Source organism: Dermochelys coriacea, chromosome 14, assembly GCF_009764565.3.
Source record: "Dermochelys coriacea isolate rDerCor1 chromosome 14, rDerCor1.pri.v4, whole genome shotgun sequence".
Taxonomy (NCBI): Eukaryota; Metazoa; Chordata; order Testudines; family Dermochelyidae; genus Dermochelys; species Dermochelys coriacea.
In genome coordinates, this window is record NC_050081.1 from 27,797,819 (window position 1) to 27,817,570 (window position 19,752).

At 48.8% G+C, this 19,752-nt stretch overlaps 2 protein-coding genes across 6 annotated transcripts in view; both read right to left on the reverse strand.

Moving 5' to 3' along the window:
- Positions 1-12,526, reverse strand: part of LOC119842848 (butyrophilin subfamily 1 member A1-like) — a 41,851-nt gene extending 29,325 nt beyond the window's left edge. The window contains exon 1 of one of the 4 annotated variants that reach the window (XM_043496831.1): positions 12,476-12,526. The gene's annotated coding sequence lies outside the window, so the exon portion shown is untranslated. Of the gene's footprint in view, positions 1-5,275; positions 5,860-12,475 lie in introns of those variants that run through there. The other 3 variants (XM_043496832.1, XM_038371543.2, XM_038371541.2) reach the window with 3 other exon arrangements.
- LOC119843012 (zinc finger protein RFP-like) overlaps positions 1-19,752 on the reverse strand; it is a 163,868-nt gene that overhangs the window by 82,555 nt on the left and 61,561 nt on the right. The window lies entirely within an intron of this gene.

Below are 19,752 nucleotides of genomic sequence, written 5' to 3' on the forward strand. Positions count from 1 at the left end.
AGGCTGGTCTAAACTTAAACATTGGATTGACATAGCTACGTTGGGCAGGGGTGTGAAAAAACAGCTGCCGTAGCATTTCAAGTGTAGACTAGCCCTATGTCTACACTACAGGGTTAAGCTGGCATAGCTACAACAACGTAGCTATGGTAGTATAGGATCCTCGTGTAGACATACCTGTGTTTGAGCCCTGATCTACAATACAGACTTATGTCAGTATAACTACATCACTCAGGGGTGTGGATTTCCCATACTCCTGACTGGCACAGTTATACCTACCTAGCCCCCAGTGTAGGCAGTGCTACGTCAATGGGAGGGCTTCTCCAGTTAACATGGCCAGCCCCCTCTGGGGGAGGTGGAGTACCTACGCTGATGGAAGAAGCTCTCCCTTTGGTGTAGGTGTAGGCGCAGCTGCAGCACTGTAAGTGTAGACAAGCCCTAAGGCCTTGTCTACACTGGCAAGTTTCTGCGCAGTAAAGCAGCTTTCTGCAGTGTAACTCCCAAGGTGTCCACACTGCCAAGCCATTTTGTGCACAGAAATTCCTCAGTTGCAGCAATGCACAAAACCCACCTCGTAAGGCTTACAGCGCAGAGGCTCCAGTGCTGTATTGGCATTACAGCTCAGAAAGCAATCAATTGGCCTTCGGCAGTGTCCCATAATCCCTTTTGCTTCCTGCTACTCTCTGAATTTACAAGACAGCATGCTGATACACTCTCTGTCCCCCAAAACACACTCTCTCCCCACCCTCCATACATACATATACACACATACACTCCCTGTCACATACTTCCCCCCCAGTTGAAAAGCAGCTGGTAATATAGTAGGATGCCCATGGAACAATGTGATTGGGAAACCTGCATCATGTGATGCTGTTCCTGCGCCATGAGGCATTGCAAACCCTTCCCAAAGTACCCTGCGGCCAGTTGCACAGTGGGATAGCTACCACAATGCACTGCTCTCTTTGCCATAGCAAGAGCTGCTAATGTGGATGCACTCCATCATCACAAGGAGGACGATGTAGACGTGCAACAGTGGTTTAATTCCAGTACTTTAATAAAAGTGGTATAACTTGTTGCGCAGAAACTTGCCAGTGTAGACATACCCTGAGTGTAGGGTAGGTACAGGTGGGTCCTTTCCTTTACAGTGAAAAGGCAGAGTGTGAAGCCAGGTCTACACTCGCATATCTACACTTAAAATGCCACAGTGACACAGCTGCACCTCTGTAGTGATTCAGGTAGACACTACCTACATCGACAGTGGGTTTCCCTCTTCAGAGCAGGTAATCCTCCTCCCCAAATGATGGTAGCTAAGTCAATGGGGAAATTCTTCTGTTGCCCTAGTGCTGTCTCCACCTGGGTTAGGTTTGTTTAGCTATGTCTGTCAGGGGAGGTTAGTTTCACATCCTTGAGCTAGGGCAATATGACCAGCCCTAAGTTAACTGAGTTTTTTGCCGTTTAATTATCAAGTGTTTTTGAACAGAAAGAAAATTTGTTGGTGGGAGTTAGTGGCTAGTGAGGCAATTGTAGACAGCACATAGCCTGAGTGGACCAATCCTGTTCCTACACCCTTCTCCCCCCTGAAGCTCAGCCCCGCCAATCATACCTGTCCCTTTCAGTCCAGCCCCTCTCCCAGCCAGCCCCCAATGCTCTGTTTTGTCCAGGCTTTATGTCCCTGATGGCAGCGCACCACAGAATACCATCGACTCCCCGTTATCACTACCCCTGAACTCAGATCTCAGGGGGGAGGTGAGCCTGAGCATGCTGTAAAAGGGGGGGGGGGGTTGGTTTGTTCAGCTTTTTCTCAGAGGCTGGCAGAGAAAATGCACACAGGGTCTATTTGTTCCCCAGAGCAGGGGCGGCAGGTTTGTATAATTTTTGGTGGTGCCCAGAACAGGTCCAAGTCCCCCCTCGCCCCCCCCACCTGCCTTGTAAGCCCATGTATATATTTTAAAATAATGTAAAAATAGACTGGAAACAGTAAGCATTTAACAGTTTCCCTATATTGCACAATGTGATGGGGGGTGTGGTGGGATGAGGGATCTGGCTGGGCGTGCGGGCTCTCGGGTGGGGCTGGGGATGAGGGGTTTGAAGTGTGGGAGGGGGTTCAGGGCTAGGGCAGAGGGTTGGGGGTGAGGGCTGCAGGGTAGGGCCGGGAATGAGGGGTACATGGTGCAGGAAAGGGCTGAAGGTGGGGCAGAGGGTTGGGATGCAGGGTGGGGGGTGAGGGCTGTGGGGTACGTTTGGGAATGCAGGAGGGGGCTCAGGGTGGGGCAGAGGGTTGGAGTGGGGGGGGGTGAGGGCTCTGGCTGTGAGTGCAGGCTCTGGGGTGAGGCAGGGCCAGGGATGAGGAGTTTGGGGTGCAGGCAGGCTGCCCTGGGGCTGGGGCCAGAGAGGAGGACTCCACATTCCCCCCAGCCCTCTCCCCACCAGCAGCAGCGAGCTCCGGGGGAGGAGGCCCCCGCCCCCCCCAGCAGTACATTCACCCGGCACCGGCACTGCATGTGCTCCTAGGGGCCAGGACCCTCTTAGGTCCAGGAAGCCCCCTCGCCTCCCCTGTGGTGGGTGCTGGGGGGGAGGGGGGAAGGGGGCGGCCATCACATGTGGCCTCCTCCCCTGCCGCAGCCCTCACCATAGCCCCAGCAGCTGCTCCGGTGAGGTCCAGACTCCGTCTCCCGGAACCCCCACGGCGTTGCCTCCCCATGGGTGCCGGGGGAGGGGAGGGATGCCAATCATGTGTGCACCTCCTCCCCCCCCTCAGCCCGCTGCCGGCGCCGCTCTTGTGTTGGAGGCAGCAGCGGGGGAGCGCAGCGTGCAGCGGCAGAGAAAACGCCTGCTGGAGGCAGGGTCGCTCCGGGGTGAGGGGGAGGCGCCCGGGGGCAGCAGGTGGGGGCCGGGGGAGAGACCCGGCTCCGAACATTGGTGGAGTTGGGCCCCTGGGCCCTGAATATTCCTGGAGCCTGGGCACCCCGGGCCCGTACAACTGGCCGCCCCTGCCCCAGAGGGCTTTCTTTTAGCATGCTGTGCACATTCCCTTGGAGAAGAAAGATTAGTGTCTCTCCCACCTTTGCCCTCCCCCTCCCAGACCCCTGCCCTCCTTGCTGCGTATTCTTCCCACATTACAACACGGAGAGTGAATCTGCAGACAATGAGAAAGGCATTCCCCACAAGCATCAGAAACCATCCGGCATGGACGAAGGAATTGCAGGGTTTGGTATAACCCTGGCTTGTAAGCAGACTTGGGGACCCACTGAACCTGGCCTTGGAATGCCACTGACTCCTATGGATGGCAACACTGAGCCGAACACAAAGGGTTTTTTTTAAGAGCCACCTGAAAAGGAGCTGTATTCTGTGCACTGCTTAGCCACTTTGTGTTTCCCCTCAGATCCCCCTTCCCTCGCATAATCTAAGTAAGTGCAACACACAGCCCTACACCCAGCTGCGGGGTCAGAGAGGTGTGAAGGGTCCAGTTCATCTCATTGTGAACATCGTAGTTGAATAATAACATCCCACGGAGACAATACAGCCTGAAACAATAGCTCACGGCTGCATCATGGACAGTCAGACCTAGTGGTCAGAGCCAGGGTCCACAACCATGGGATGGGAGTCAAGAGTCGGCCAGGTCAGGCTACGAGGAGATCAGAAGCAGGAGACAAACTTGACAGCGGAACCACAAATCAGTAACCAGAGTCAGGATACCAGGGGTTCAGTGGCAGGAGACAAATTGGAGATCAGAACCAAAAGTTGGACACCAGGAGTCGACTCAAGGCAGGAGGGTGCGGGGAACTGGGGCGGGGGAGGCAGGAACAGGGTGAATCCTAGTTGTATGGACAAATTCCTGTGATGCATTTATATAGAAGCTGTGGACCAATCAGGACCCCCAGCATTCTGCCAATCAGGTTCCAGGCCTGGAGTCCCGTCAGGGTTCAGCTTCTGCCCTAGCCCCTGACGGCAGGTCACTGAGTAGTAGGTGGCAGCTTCCTAGCTCCTAAGAGTCCTGTGGACCAGGGTCCAAGATCTCTGGTCCCTAACAGGGATGTGAGAATGTTTCCATTCCCAGCAATGGGTGTTCCCAGTACTGGAGAGCCTGGGTTATGTATAAGAGTATGACTGTTCTCAATTCGCCAATGTCAGCAATGTATCTTGGTGCATACTACTAAAATGTGTGTTCTCAGCTTTACACCCACTGGGGCAGGGCTTCCCCAGATCCTGCTATACACACCGGGGTAAGAAGGGGCTCAGATGCCCCCAGAAGGGCAAGTTGCCATATCCTGGCTCACATTAGGTTGCATGGATGGAGTACACACAGGGGAGGGGAATGTTGGGCTGACAGGTGCTGCCGTTCCTATTCTCAGCCCCATATCCCCCTTCCCTCCCAGCACCCAAATCCTCACCATTGCATGAACCCCTCCTTCCCTTCATAACTGCGTCTCCCCTTGCTGCACCCCGTCCTCTATTCCCATCAAATCTTCCATCACTAACCACCCTCCCCCACAGTGAGCATTTACATGTATAATTCCTTTTCTTTTCAAAAATAACTTCAGTGCCCTCTTCTTTACTCAGACTACATTTCCACCAAATAAAATAAAGCAAAACCCCTTTGAGGAAGGCAGATTGCTTCTGACCTTTATTTCAGATTTCTTTCTAAGGCTGGATTTGAAATCACAGGGCCTTGGTTGTGCTTAGGTTCCATGGCTGCATTTTTGCTCCTGTGGATCAGAACTAGCTGCCACTACTGGAAACCCTCTTGCTGCACATTTGCAGTGTAACCCCTCTGCTGCACTGTCAAGCACTTCTAAGGCTGGGGTGCCTAACTGGTGTTTTCCCCCAAAGGGCTAGTGGATGCCACGCACTCTGGTGGGGTAACTCTCCAGTGCCTGAGACCCTAGCGTAATGGTCTCGCCTTGTAACTTTCCCTTCTCCAGTGCAAAGGAAACATTGTCCCATTACTTGGCCTAAACCTCTTGTGATTAAAATCTCACTCCTCATTTAACAGCTTCTGTGGGATAGAAAGTTCCCTTATTTCACTCATGGAACAGGTCTGTGAAAGGATTCAGCTTCTCAGAGAAATGTTTTCCACAGCAGACATCTTTACAGTCTTCATTTTTTGCCCTTCTTGCCACACTGCCCTATAACTTACTTCTTATAGAAACTTGCATACAATTAAGACTGTACAGAGCTGAATGATGCAATTATACCTGTGACAGGCAACATGCAATTAAATTAACCTGTCATTAAAATCCAAAGCTATTACTCGTTATAGTTGACAGCAATTCCCTACCTTGTACTCCTGGGAAGTCTCCTCTATGGGACTCACAGCCCGAGCTCTGTCGTAAACCAAGCAGATGGAGGTTTGTTTGATCCTCTTCACAGAACGGTTTGAGAGGCTCCTGGTGTTCTCCACACAATCTATCCCCTCCTGCTCCCTTTGCTACCTGTAAACCCAGTCATTTGGCTATTTCTAAGACATTTGCCAGCTGCCTGTTCAGCCTCGGGTTTCTATGCTGGGCAGGTTTTCTGCACCGAGGGCAGGAGACGTCTGCAGAAATTGTGCCCACAGTCTATAATTACTGGGCCTTTGAAGTATTCCAGCCAGAAGGGACAACTAGCTTCATCCTGGAGGTTTTTCCATGGCTCCCTCTGGACAGTGTAACAGGGTTAGTTTCACTTTCTGAGTTCAGAACTTTGTCCAGCCTGCAGCAGCAACTGGGTGTTTCCCTTCCTCCTGTTTACTGAGCTGGAACTTGGAAGGAGCTCTTTGGCAATATTCCAGCTTTGGAGGTTTTTGTGAAAAAATGTGCCAATAATGCTGTAATCCTGCAATCAAGCCCTGTAGTGGGTCACTGGGGCTTTCCTTGGACATCAGTGCCCAGGTGGGATGCTGAGCTTGCAGGGGCAGGGTCTGTGTGTCTAAGCAGTCATATTAAATTCACAGGCTAAAAAATGGATTCAAGTGGACTCAATGTTTCTAAGGGCTGATTCTGATTTACACCAAGGCTGCTCTGGCTCAGTGTAAAGGAGTATTCCTGCCTGCAATGTCACCAACTCTTGTGATTTTATCATGACGCTCACAGTATTTAATGTGTTTCTTAAAGCCGCAGCTCCTGGAAGCATGTGATGAGATGAGAGTCTCTGCTTTCATTTTCTAACCAAAGGCAGTTTCTACACCTTCTTACTGCAGAGAAAAACTTGAAAATATGACCCAAATACAGCCTAGAGGTTTGAAAAAACAGAAGGAAAATAAAAAGTACCCAACATTTATTAAGGCAATCTCATCATTCTGGAGAACCTGACTCATGACTTTTCAATGCTTAGAGTTGGCAATACTGTGCATTGACAACTCAGGCCTTAAGTCTCTATCAGTGACCCATGGAAAGCCCCCTAAAGGAGTGTCGTCATTATCTAAATGTTGCACAGGCAACAGAAAGGAAAATACAGAGGGCAAGGTACAGGAATGTTCATGGAGCCGGGCTGTGGGCCCCAGCAGCAAATGAGCACAGCCCTCTCCCCCGAATTGCAGGGGAACTAAAAAATGATAAAGGAGACTGTTAATTTCTATATGTAGCTCCTCAGGCCCAGATCTCACAAGGATGTAAGTTCCTAACTGCCTTGATTGCAATGGGAGTAGGAGCCTAAGCACCTTTGAGGATCTGAGGCTTAGAGCCTTACCTGGAGAAAACAGGCCTGGAGTCATAAACTGATGAATGGCCATGCAGTGCTGCCAGCACCAAGTGCACAACATTCATGAGACTGGCTGAAGGAATCATGAGATCTTTTTAACAGTATTACATTTTGGCCTTTTTGTTTGCTTGGTGCTGAGTGATGGGGTGTCACTCTGGTCATATTCTCAAGTTTTTATATGGAACCAGGAGTGAAAGTAACTTTTTCCAAGCTCTCAAGCTCTTCTGGCAAGAACCTTTTTTAAAGTTTATTTTTTATTTATTTATTTTTTGTGTGGTCAGATAATCACAGGATCCCAAGAGCTGCAGCTTTAAGAAACACACCCGATATGGAAAGACTTAAGATGAAATCAAGGGAGCTTGTGACAGCCCCCTTGGGATTTGACATGGAAAAGAAACAGCTGTGCTTCCCAACTATTGCAGGTTCGTCTCTGCCCCCCCTTCTCTGCACTACCTGAGCACCACCCAATATTTAATGTGGCTAGCCTCATGACACCCCTGTGAAGGGGAAGTGCTATTATCCCCATGTTAGAGAGGGGGGGGAAGTCAGGCACAGAGAGAACAGGTGTGTTACCTGATGTCACATGGAATGACTGTCCCAGGCCAGGGAATTGAACCTGGCTCTCTCAATTTAATGTAACTTCTTAGCTACTGAACCATTCTTTTTCTTTATAGCAGGAACCCGTTAAGGGAGGACAAAGACAAAGACACACACAAACACATAAAATACAAAAAGTAAAGCCTGTCTCATAATCATGTCACTGACCTTCCCCGCAGTCATGACACCAGCTCTGTGTGGAGCCGGGTAACAAGGGTGGACAGGAATTGAGTATGTCATAGGAGTAACAATGTATCATTTTTCAGGCCTGCTCTAGAAGGCTCGGGCTGTCTCTGAATGCACAGTCACTTTGTGTGATCAATCTATGGATGCTTCTCCATGCCGGGCCAGGGGGCAGTCCCTCTGGATGTGCCCCATTGCCCAGCAGAGATAGCACTGGCCTCTCCCAAGGAATAATGCACCAGGTATCAGGCCCCCGATGAGGACCAAAAAGGTCCCTTGAGCGCCTCTCCATCATTCACCGCCGGTGGCACTTGAAGCTGCACCTGCTGGCGGAACGAGAGGATGTGAAGGAGGGTGGGGTCATTGCAGCCCAGTGGGAGAGGGCTGATGCGGGATAGCGGCCTCCCCAGGGTGGAGAGGGAAGGCAATTGGGCAGCATTAGGGAGGAAGGGCAGAACAGACATCAGGACCACCCTTATGCCCAAGTTCTCCAGTGGCTTGAGGGGGACATACATGCCCTGCACTGGCAGGCCCTTCTCCACCGCTTCCTGTGCGGTGGACGCCGCTGCCAGGAAGAAGGTGACCATCCCATACATCTAAGAGGCCGCTACCATGGCTGCAGGCCCCACTACCGTTGAGAATGCCCCCACGTAGGTCTCCACATGGGGAAAGATGGGCACCCAGGAGGCAACAGATGCTGTTCTTCCTGGTCAAGGTGGGGAAGGGGCCCTGGCTGCCAGGGATGGAATCTGAGGCAGTGGCTGGGAGAGATGACATGGGGGGAGGTCACAGACACCTGGGTATATGCCCTGGGGGTTAGAAGAGGGGCACCCCCAGAGCTGGTAGAGGGAAGAAAAGGGAGAGGAGGGAGGGATGTTGCAGATGATGGTGGGGACACAGCAAAGGGGGCAGCACCTACCACAGAGGGTTTGGTCATCTTGGCAGGGCCTTTGCCCTTCTCGGTCCCCTGCTGGTTGGGGGGCTCCCTCAGAGGTTGAGGGAGCAGGAGGCCTGGCAGCAATGGAGTCCGCCCTGTTCCCTCCGCTGCCGGTATCCCAGCTGGGGTGATGACAGGCGATTCAGCAGCAGTTGTTGATATTGTGACCACAGGGGGGACAGGCGGAGGGGGGGCAGCAGAGTCAACCCTAGGGGGCCCCATCCACCTTTCTCCCTGCCATGGTCAATGGAGACAGGAATGAACACCAGGTGGAAGGGGGGAAAGGAGTGGGGAGGGGAAGGGAATGGCCAACCACTCTTCTCTCCTAGGCTGAGGGTGTAAGAGGAGGGCACCAAGGGGCAGTGGCACAGGGGCACCTATCAAGGCAGGGAAGGAGGGGGCTATCACCAACACAAGGTGAGATTACCGGCTCTTCCGGCTGCACTGGGGAAAATGGAAGGACTATAATATCATGCAGGGCAGAGTAGTGAACGGTGAGCTCAACAGAAAGGGGCTCAAGTGCGTGGGGGGGGGGAGGGAGAGATACTGGAGGCCAAGGGGAAAAAAAGGAACGGGTGGGAAACAGACCAGGGCTGTGACAGACAAAATGAAAGGACTAGCTTTAGGGGTTGGGGGTGGGTCAGGCAAACTAAAATCACCCAGGGACTAGGGCAGGGCAGGCAAACAAGCTAAACTCCCAAGGGCAAAGGGCAGGCAAACAAAGTGAACCTACTGGGGGCCGGGCAAAAAAAAAGGCAGTGAATTGTCAGCAAGGGGTGGGTGGGGCAGGTAGCAAGGGAAAAGGGGGCAAACTGCTGCAGAGGGGCTGGTGGGCAAAGCAGAGGATGGGATAGTCCACCAGACGAAGGCAGTAGGGGAGATAAGGGCCAGTCCAAGGGGAATGGAGGAGGTATGTGCGCCCACATGCACTTGCAAAAACTCAGTGTGTGGTTGCTACTGCTACAGGCCCAAGTGGTGGAGGGCGGGGCAAGGCAAGCAGCTGAGTTCCGAAGTAAGAAGTGGAGGCAGATAGTAAATTGGGGTGGTGGAGGAGGTAATGGGGGTGGGGTAGGAGGGACAGATGGACCAGGGACTCTTTTTCTGGGGGGGGTACTGTACCTCTGGAAACCCATGATCAAACAAACCTAACTTTGAATCACTAACCCACGGGTAATCAATTATTTTTTGTCAAGGTCCAAATTTCTTGGTCAAATTTAGTCAAGGTCCAGACTCCAGAGAAAATGCAAAAAAAAAAAATAATGTAAATAAGATTTTGTGGTTTGTTCAAAAGCATCTGATGGTCCTGATTTGGCCTCCAGTCAGCTGGTTGACACACCCTTGCACTAACCCTAGCCTGCACTCACGCAAGGCACAATAAGTTTCAAGACAACCCATGTAAGCATTCAGGTTATACAGCACTTAGAAGAGTTGTCATTTTAACAGGAAGGACTGAGTGAGGTTGGAGAGAAAGGGCTCTTCCACACATCCACCTCACAGGAGTCTCACAGAGATGTGAAGTGACCCGTTCATCTCAATGAGATGGTCTCTGCTAAATGAGACCACAGCATGGAGATGCATACAGCCTGAAACAATAGCTCTGCAATGGCTGAAGAAATTTTTTAAAGCACATTAAGAACAAAACAGATCCTAACAGTGGTAGAGGCCCATACCTGGATGGAGATGGTAAAATTGTTAATGATGATGCAAAAAAGGCAGGAATTGGACAATAAATATTTGTTGTCCATATTAGGAAAGAAGCAGGACGTACTTGTATCACATGAGGAAGATAAAGTACTTTCCAATCCATTAGTAACTGTGGAGGATTTCAAAACATCTAGGGATCTTTTTTTTAAGATAATCAGGCCCAGAAAACTTGCACCCAAAAGTCCTAAAAGAGATGACTGAAGAGATTGCTGGCCCACTGCAAGTGCTATGACCCTGACAACTATAGGCTGGTTAGCCTAACATCAATAATGGGGAAAAAAATGGAAAAGCTGATATGGGATTCAACTAATAAAGAATTAAAGGACAGGAATTTTAATTAATGCCAGTTCTCATCATAGAAGGCAATTAGGTTAGTCAGGCATGATTTGCCCTTGGTGAATCCATGCTGACTGTTCCTGATCACTTTCCTCTCCTCGAAGTACTTCAAAATTGATTCCTTGAGGACCTGCTCCATGATTTTTCCAGGGACTGAGGTGAGCTGACTGATCTGTAGTTCCCTGGACCTCCTCCTTCCCCTTTTTAAAGATGGGCACTACATTAGCCTTTTTCCAGTCATCTGGGACCATCCCCCGATTGCCATGAGTTTTCAAAGATAATGGCCAATGGCTCTGCAATCACATCTACCAACTCCTTTAGCACCCTCGGAAGCAGTGCATCTGGCGCCATTGACTTGTGCTTGTCCAGCTTTTCTAAATAGTCCTGAACCACTTCTTTCTCCACAGAGGGCTGGTCACCTCCTCCCCATGCTGTGCTGCCCAGTGCAGTAGTCTGGGAGCTGACCTTGTTCGTGAAGACAAAGGCAAAAAAAAGCATTGAGTACATTAGCTTTTTCCTCATCCTCTGTCACTAGGTTGCCTCTCCTATTCTGTAAGGGGCTCACACTTTCCCTGACCTTCTTGTTGCTAACATACCTGTAGAAACCCTTCCTGTTACTCTTAACATCCCTTGCTAGCTGCAACTCCAAGTGTTATTTGGCCTTCCTGATTTCACTCCTGCATGCCTGAGCAATATTTTTATACTCCTCCCTGGTCATTTGTCCAAGCTTCCACTTCTTGTAAGCTTCTTTTTTGTACTTAAGATCAGCAAGGATTTCACTGTTAGCCAAGCTGGTCGCCTGCCATATATACTATTCTTTCTACACATCAGGATGGTTTGTTCCTGCATCCTCAATAAGGATTCTTTAAAATACAGCCAGCTCTCCTGGACTCCTTTCTCCCTCATGTTATTCTCCCAGTTCCCTGAGGGAGTCAAAGTCTGCTTTTCTGAAGTCCAGGTTCCATATTCTGCTGCTCTCCTTTCTTCCTTTTGTCAGGATCCTGAACTCGACCAACTCATGGTCACTGCCTCCCAGGTTCCCATCTATTTTTGCTTTCCCTACTAATTCTTCCCAGTTTGTGAGCAGCAGGTCAAGAAGAGCTCTGCCCCTAGTTAGTTCCTCCAGCACTTGCACCAGGAAATTGTCCCTTACACTTTCCAAAAACATCCTGGATTGTCTGTATGATACTGCATGATATTCTGATTTTAAAAAAAAATAGCACTAGACAACATAGGCACAGACTCCATGGGTGCTCCAGAGCTGAAGCACTCACGGGGGGGAGGGGGGAAGTGGGTGCTCAGCACTCACAAGCCACAGCTGTTTGTTGGGCTGCGACCAATCAGCTGTTTGGCCACGCTCCCAACAGCGAATCCGAGGCACTGTGAAACAGCTGATAGGTGGCTAGGGGAGGGGGTTGGGAGAGGGCATAGAGCAGCAAGTGGCAGGCTGGGGCCTCAGGGAGGGGGTGTAGAAGGGGCAAGAAGAGGTAGAGTGAGGACAGGCCTCAGGGGAGGGAGCGAAGTGAGGGCAGAAAGAGGTGGAGCAAGAGTGGGGCCTTGCGGGAGGGGGCAGAGTGAGGGTGGGGCATCCCCCAGGGAAAACTATGCTTGACAATACAAAACCCCCCGCAAATTAAGTGGATAAAGAACTGGCTAATTGACAGATCTCAGAGTATTTTTCAATGAAACCCATCCTGACTGGTAGAGAGCAAAGGGAGGAGTTCTTAGAGGGGGTCACAACACCTGGCTTCTGGCCATGTGGCTGCCTTGACCCTGGAAGTAATACCCCATGGGGCAGGGCTTCCAGTGACAGGTGGGCAGGGTGTAAGGGGTCAAAGGGCAGGTTAGGGTTTGATTAACGGTAGGGCTCTTATACCACTAACAGGGGCAGGCAAACTTTTTGGCATTGGAATGTACTTGTAATGTAGTGTTTACATAAAGAGTAAGACTCAGGATTATTTAATTTATGTTATTAAAAATATATCCAAGCAATAAGCAGTATATATGAGGGGATCTAAGGAGATGTTTTGAAGCTAAATTAACCTACCTGATCCTTCTGAGCAGTTTTGCAATCTTCAGGGTGTGATCAGATCTTAATTTACATTTTAAGCGACTATTTCAGTTTGCAATTTGATAAACAGCTGATTTTGGCTATGAACTAGCTGCAGAGTTCTCATAGCTTTTCCTTGTGCTTTAAAAAGAAATTTGTGTTCCCAACAGATAAATGTGCTTTCTTCTTGCACCATTTACCAAGGTGCAGAGCAAAAGTAATGCTGTAACTGGAAAGTTGGAGTCGTTTAACCAGTTGTGTAGGGAGATTAGTCTTCTCTTAAAGAAACAGCTACAGTCCTGCTGAGCTGGAAGTGTCTATACCAATAGACTTGAGTATTCAGATGTCCCAAGATGCCCAAATCCAGTAATGATATTGAACAGACTGTTCTTCCTGCTTTTCTGTGGACTATAGTAAATTGAATGGCCATAACAAAGAAACTAACAAAGGCAGAGACAGCACAGCTGCTGCCAGCGTCCAGAAGCTGCCTGGCTCTGTATGCTGCCAGCTTGTATACTGCAATGGTGCCTGCTGAACTTAGTTATCCTGAGTGGTGTGGGAAAGGGTCCTACTATGGTGGAAGAAATAAAGCATCCCTTCCTAGAAAACTTCAGCAGAGTATTGCAGACTACCTCGATGAAACTTTCATCGAGAGGTCTCTGGAGGATTCATGGGACAACCCGATGCACATAAACTGCTCTGTGTGGCCCCACACTACCTAACTCTATAGGGGAATGAAAAGCAACTTTACCTCTCCTGCTTGTACCACTACCTCTTCTAGCAAGAGTAATTAAATGAAAAGTTAGATGTAGCCTGCTGCTTTGGGGGTGTCATCCCTGTAATTCAAAATGCACACTTATCCGAGGTTCCTTCCCCTACATTGGGCTCACCCATGCTTGACTGTGCCTCACTGCACATCTGGATCCCCTGGTCACTTGTCCCCCTCTTTCTCCTCCTCTTCCTCATCCACCATCTCTTCCTCCTCACTGTTCATGGCAGGATCCCGTGACTTGGGCTCCAAGGTGCTATCCATAGTCCTGTTGTGGGTGGGGTTTCTGCTGAGAATGGCATGCAGCTCATGGTAAAAGCTCAGTACCAAGCCTACTGTTGGCCTCCCAGTACATCTGTTGCAGCTCCTTGGTTTTCACACAGCACTGCTGCTGGTCCCCGTAGTCCTTCTCCTGCATGCGCTGAGTGTTCTGCTAATAGATGAACACGTTTCTATGGCTGACTTGGAGCTGAGCTTGCACAGCCTCTGCTCCCCACAGGCCTAGGGCATCCAATATCTCCTGTGTAATCCAGGTAGGAGCATGTCTGGAGCGTGGAGCTGGCATGGTCAGCTGGGCAGTTGCACACAACAATGGACAGGTGCTGGATGTGCTTGCCAAGCTGGGCAACCAAGAAAAGGAATTTCCAAAATCCATGGGGCTTTAAATGGAAGGGGCAGCTTCCAGTCTACCTGACCCCTGAGCAGCAGAGTTAACAACTGTGATCAGAGTGGTCAGTGTGGGGCATTGTGGGACAGCTCCTGGAGGCCAGTAACAGTCAAAGTAACACAGTAACTACATTGACTGACTATGCCACTTGGGGAGATGGTATTATTAAGTTGGTGTAGAGAGGCACTTACGTTGGCAGCAGCTGCCTTGCAAAGACCTAACTGTGTAGTGTAGACCAGGTCTGAGTGTGCCTGCATTTAAACCTCTGAAAACCAGGAAATCAAGAGTTATGGGAAGACAAACCTAAGCTAGTTTACATGAGGAAGTCACCACCCATTGGATCTCAGTGCTATGTCTCTGTGTCATTTACTGAGCCAGCTTATTCTCATCTCTGCTGGTCTGAGTGCTCTTCCCCCATCATAGGTGCCAACTCTATGGGTGCTTCAGGGATGGAGCACCTATAGGGAAAAATTAGCAGGTGCTCAGCACTCCCTGGCAGCCAAGCTTCCCCCCCCTCCTGCCCCACCCCCCAGCACCTCTCCACCACCAGCAGCTCTGCTGACCATGCTTCCCACTCTCTCTCAGTGCCTCCTGTCTGCTGCGAACAGCCATTTTATGGCTCTGGGAGGGAGGGAGGAGAGGAGCAAGGACAGGGCACCCCTGGAGGCAGAAAGAGGGGGGCGGGGGCTTGGCAGGGGTGCAAAGAGGAAAGATGGGGTCTTGGGGGATGGGGAGGAGTGGGGGCAGGGCATGGGCAGATGGGGGATTGAGCACCCCCAGGGAAGAGGGGAAGTCAGAACCTCTGCCCCATGTGCTATATCCATATGCACTGAGCAGGTCTGTTCTTGGGCTGTGACTGGAAGTGGCATCTTCCTTGAGGTCTCTCAGTGATGATTGCAGTCTGGGCGCAATTCCCCTACCACTCTGGGAAGTTAGCATTGTGATGGGCTTTGTCCAAGGTGTGGGGCTCCCTAGCCAGCTGCATTCCCTTTGGGAAAGGACCTAGATGTCACAGTGCTAAGAGTGCCAAACTCAGGACAGACTGTCAGAAAAAAGGGCAGACACCTCAAACTGGTGGCATATTCTATCATTAGATTTCACCTGCCAGTAATAAAAGGGTACTCCTGGATTACAATATGAGCTTATCACAGGGTACAGAGAGTCCCCTTGGCATTCCAGCCCCTACTTACCACCCAGGCAAACTGGACTTTACAGTGTAAGGTTATTAAAACCAAAAACACCACACAATAGGTTCTTCCAACCCCAAGGGCTTGGTCACTCACCTCAGGTTACTGCATACTTCAGGATCTCACCAAAAACAATGCTGTTAGTCAATCCGTAGTAAACTAAAGATTTATTAATTAAGGAAGGAAAGGAGTTATTAAAAGCAGATAAGATACAATACATGAGTCCAATTGATAGCAAAGATATGTCTGCTAATTCTCTGCAAGTCTCTCAGGGCTGTCCCCAAAATGGCTTTTTGGGGATCTCAGTCCAATTGCTCAAAACTCCCCGTTTAGAGTTCAGCAGATGAGAGATGGCAGGATCTGTGTCCAAGGCTTCTCTTTAATACTTGAAACAGGCTAGCAAGCTGACCTTCATCATCACATGAGAATGTCCTTTGATGAAGAATGCAGCAATATTGACAGTCTGAGAGTCCCTAGTTGTACTGTGCAAGGACTCATGCTTCGGTTTGATGGGCCGAATTATTGAAGCCATTCAAACTACTAAAATGGTTTACAGGTGGTTTTTCATTGTAAACCAACAAGTTTTAGATGGATTAAGACAGTTACATTACCATTTTAGTAAACTTCATCTAAATGATGAATACAGACCTTTTAATCTAAAGAAACTTGAGTATAGTTGCATACATAATATAAAGGTAATTACAGGGTTACATTAGTGTACATTAAACAGGATGCAGAAGAATACAAATACAATTAGCATCTACTCTTTATTCTTATCAACACAAGTGAATGGGATAATGTCTGCTGGCCCAATTAACATTCCTTTGTTACCCAAACACAGGACAATGTATACCTTTAAATCAGCAGCACTGCTATGGGTACCCGCATGTCCCCACAATATGCCAACATTTTTATGGCTGACTTAGAACAACGCTTCCTCAGCTCTCGTCCCCTAATGCCCCTACTCTACTTGTGCTACATTGATGACATCATCTGGACCCATGGAAAAGAAGACCTTGAGGAATTCCATCATGATTTCAACAATTTCCATCCCACCATCAACCTCAGCCTGGACCAGTCCACACAAGAGATCCACTTCCTGGACACTACGGTGCTAATAAGCGATGGTCACATAACCACCACCCTATACCGGAAATCTACTGACTGTTATGCCTACCTGCATGCCTCCAGCTTTCATCCAGACCACACCACACGATCCATTGTCTACAGTCAAGCGCTACGATATAACCGCATTTGCTCCAACCCCTCAGACAGAGCCACATCTACAAGATTTCTAACAAGCATTCTTACAACTACAATACGCACCTGCTGAAAGGAAGAAACAGATTGACAGAGCCAGAAGAGTACCCAGAAGTCACTTACTACGGGACAGATTCAACAAAGAAAATAACAGAACGCCACTAGCCATCACCTTCAGCCCCCAACTAAAACCTCTCCAACGCATCATCAAGGATCGACAACCTATCCTGCAGGATGCCCTATCGCTCTCACAGATCTTGGGAGACAGGCCAGTCCTTGCTTACAGACAGCCCCCCAACCTGAAGCAAATACTCACCAGAACCACTAACCCAGGAACCTATCCTTGCAACAAAGACCATTGCCAACTGTGTCCACATATCTATTCAGGGGACACCATCATAGGGCCTAATCACATCAGCCACACTATCAGAGGCTCGTTCACCTGCACATCTACCAATGTGATATATGCCATCATGTGCCAGTAATGCCCCTCTGCCATGTGTATTGGCCAAACTGGACAGTCTCTATGTAAAAGAATAAATGGACACAAATCCGACGTCAAGAATTATAACATTCAAAAACCAGTTGGAGAACACTTCAATCTCTTTGGTTGCTTGATTACAGACCTAAAAGTGGCAATTCTTCAACAAAAAACCTTCAAAAACAGATTCGAATGAGAGACTGAATTTAAATTAATTTGCAAACTGGATACAATTAAATTTAGGCTTGAATAAAGACTGGGAGTGGATGGGTCATTTCCCCCATGTTTATTCCTGCCCCACCCCGACCCCTGCTGTTCCCAAGATATTCTTGTTAACTGCTGGAAATGGCCCACCTTGATTAATCACTACAAAAGTTCCCCCCCCACCCCTGCTCTCCTGCTGGTAATAGCTCACCTTAAGTGGTCACTCTGGTTACAGTGTGTATGGTAACACCCATTGTTTCATGTTCTCTGTGTATATAAATCTCCCCACTGTATTTGCCACTGAATACAGCCGATGAAATGAGCTGTAGCTTATGAAAGCTTATGCTCAAATAAATTTGTTAGTCTAAGGCGCCACAAGTCCTCCTTTTCTTTTTGTGGATACAGACTAACATGGCTGCTACTCTGAAACAGTAAATTGACAGTCCTTGGAGGCTGTGACCTAAGCCATCTAATTGTCAGTGCTCACAAGGTATCCCCTCTTTCTCTCTGCCTTTCTCCCCCCTACCATCTTGCGCAGCTTAAACTTCCCTTCCCTTGTCCTGCCCAGCTGGTAGAGGTGGGCACCGCCCTAATCACCACAATGGGTGTTCTCTTCTCTCCCTGCCCCTCCCCCTCAGATCCCATGCTATCCCTGCAGGAAACTCTGGTCTCTATTGCTTTTCTCACCTAGTGCTGGTCTCTTCCCTGACTTGGCCTTTTCCAGTATTGGGGAGGCTTGTGAGCATTTTGGAAAAGGCCATCTGGAGCCAAAAGAAGGAATTGTGCTCTGGTGGGAATGTTAACTGGAGGTGCTGCTGAGGATACAGCTCCTTACATGGCCTGTTCTTTGAACCGCTACTGAGTAAATTCCCAGTCCTACAAGGCAGAAAAAATTGAAAAGAGATGTAATTAAATATAGGTTATAAAATGTGTTAACACACAGAAACAAGAAAAGGAGTACTTGTGGCACCTTAGAGACTAACAAATTTATTAGAGCATAAGCTTTCGTGAGCTACAGCTCACTTCATCGGATGCATTACTGTAGCTCACGAAAGCTTATGCTCTAATAAATTTGTTAGTCTCTAAGGTGCCACAAGTACTCCTTTTCTTTTTGCGAATACAGACTAACACGGCTGCTACTCTGAAACCACACAGAAACAAAAACCACGAAGAGCTAGAACACACTGTCTGGGGAGTGATGATAATGATGATAATATTTTGATTGTTGAGTTTAATGATAAAAGTGTAGCTAAAGTATAATCACATCCACTTTCATGGAGACAGAGTTTAAGGCCAGAAGGGACCATTAGGTCAGCTATTCTAATCTCCAGTATATCACTAGCATCAAATTTCACGTATTTACCCCTGTATTGAGTCCAGTAACTTGTGTTTGGCTAAAACATGTCTTCCATAAAGGCAGCTAATCTTAATTTTAGAAGATCAAGAAATGGAGAGTCCACCACTTCCCTTGGCAGTTTGTTGCAGAGGTCAATAACCCTGTTAAAAAATTGTGCCTAATTTCTAATTTTAATTTGTCTGCTTCAGTTTTCAGCCAGTGGTTCTTGTTCTGCTTTTCTCTTCTAGATTAAATAGCCATTTAGGAATCCATATGTGATACTGAGGCAGAAGGGGTTAAGCACTAGCAGGCTAACTAACCCAGATTCAATCTTTAGAGACATTAGGAGATTATTGTATTTGTGTGTGTTTGCATATATTATTAGCAATGTAACCAAACTGTTCCTGTCTATCACAGAGATCAAAAGGACATGTTAGCATTTGGATGAACTGTAAATGTAGTGATATTACTGTCTTTATTTCTCTTTGAAGTATGTAGTATCTGTAAATGGTGAGAGATGGGCCGTTGCCTTATGCTAATCCATGCAGCTAATCACAGGTGGTGCTTAGGAAATAGGTTTTATTTCAAAGGCACAATGATCATCTGTTGTTCACCCAAGGAACTGCTGCTGTCAAGAGGCTGTCAATAGCCTGCTAGAGATCTATAAGAGAACTCTAGGGCAGGGGTTCTCAACTTTTTTCTTTCTGAGACCCACCACATGCTATAAAAACTCCATGGCCCACTTGTGCCACAACAAGTGTTTTTTTTTTTGCATAAAAAGCCTGGACAAGTGTTAGGGGGTAGCAAGCAGGACAACTGCCCAGGACCTCATGCCATGAAGTGAAGTTGCTCAGGCTTCAGCTTCAGCCTCGGATGGCAGGGCCCTGGGCTTCACCCACATGTGGTGGACCTTCGGCTTTCTGCCCTGGGTCCCAGGTAGTCTAATACTGGTCCTGCTTGGCAGACCCCCTGCAACATGCTCATGGCCCCCCAGGGGGTCCCAGACCCCTGGTTGAGAAACACTGCTCTAGGGCCCTGATCCTGTTATCTCAGATTTGCTTAAGCTTGGTCTGGAGAAGTTTGAATCACAAGAATGAGGTCTCCAGCTCCAGTCTGGATGACCCTAATATTGGACATTGGACTATAACCTATGGAACTAATTCCAAAGCAGAGGTGAGCAAATTATGGCCTGCGGGCCACATCCAGCCTGTGGGACCCTCCTGCCTGGCCCCTGAGCTCCTGGCCCAGGAGGCTAGCCCCCAGCCCCTCCCCCCACTGTTCCTCCTCCCCAGCAGCCTCAGCGTGCCATGCTGATGGTGTAGTGTATTAAACTGCTCCATGTAGGAATGTCCTACTGGTAGCAGTT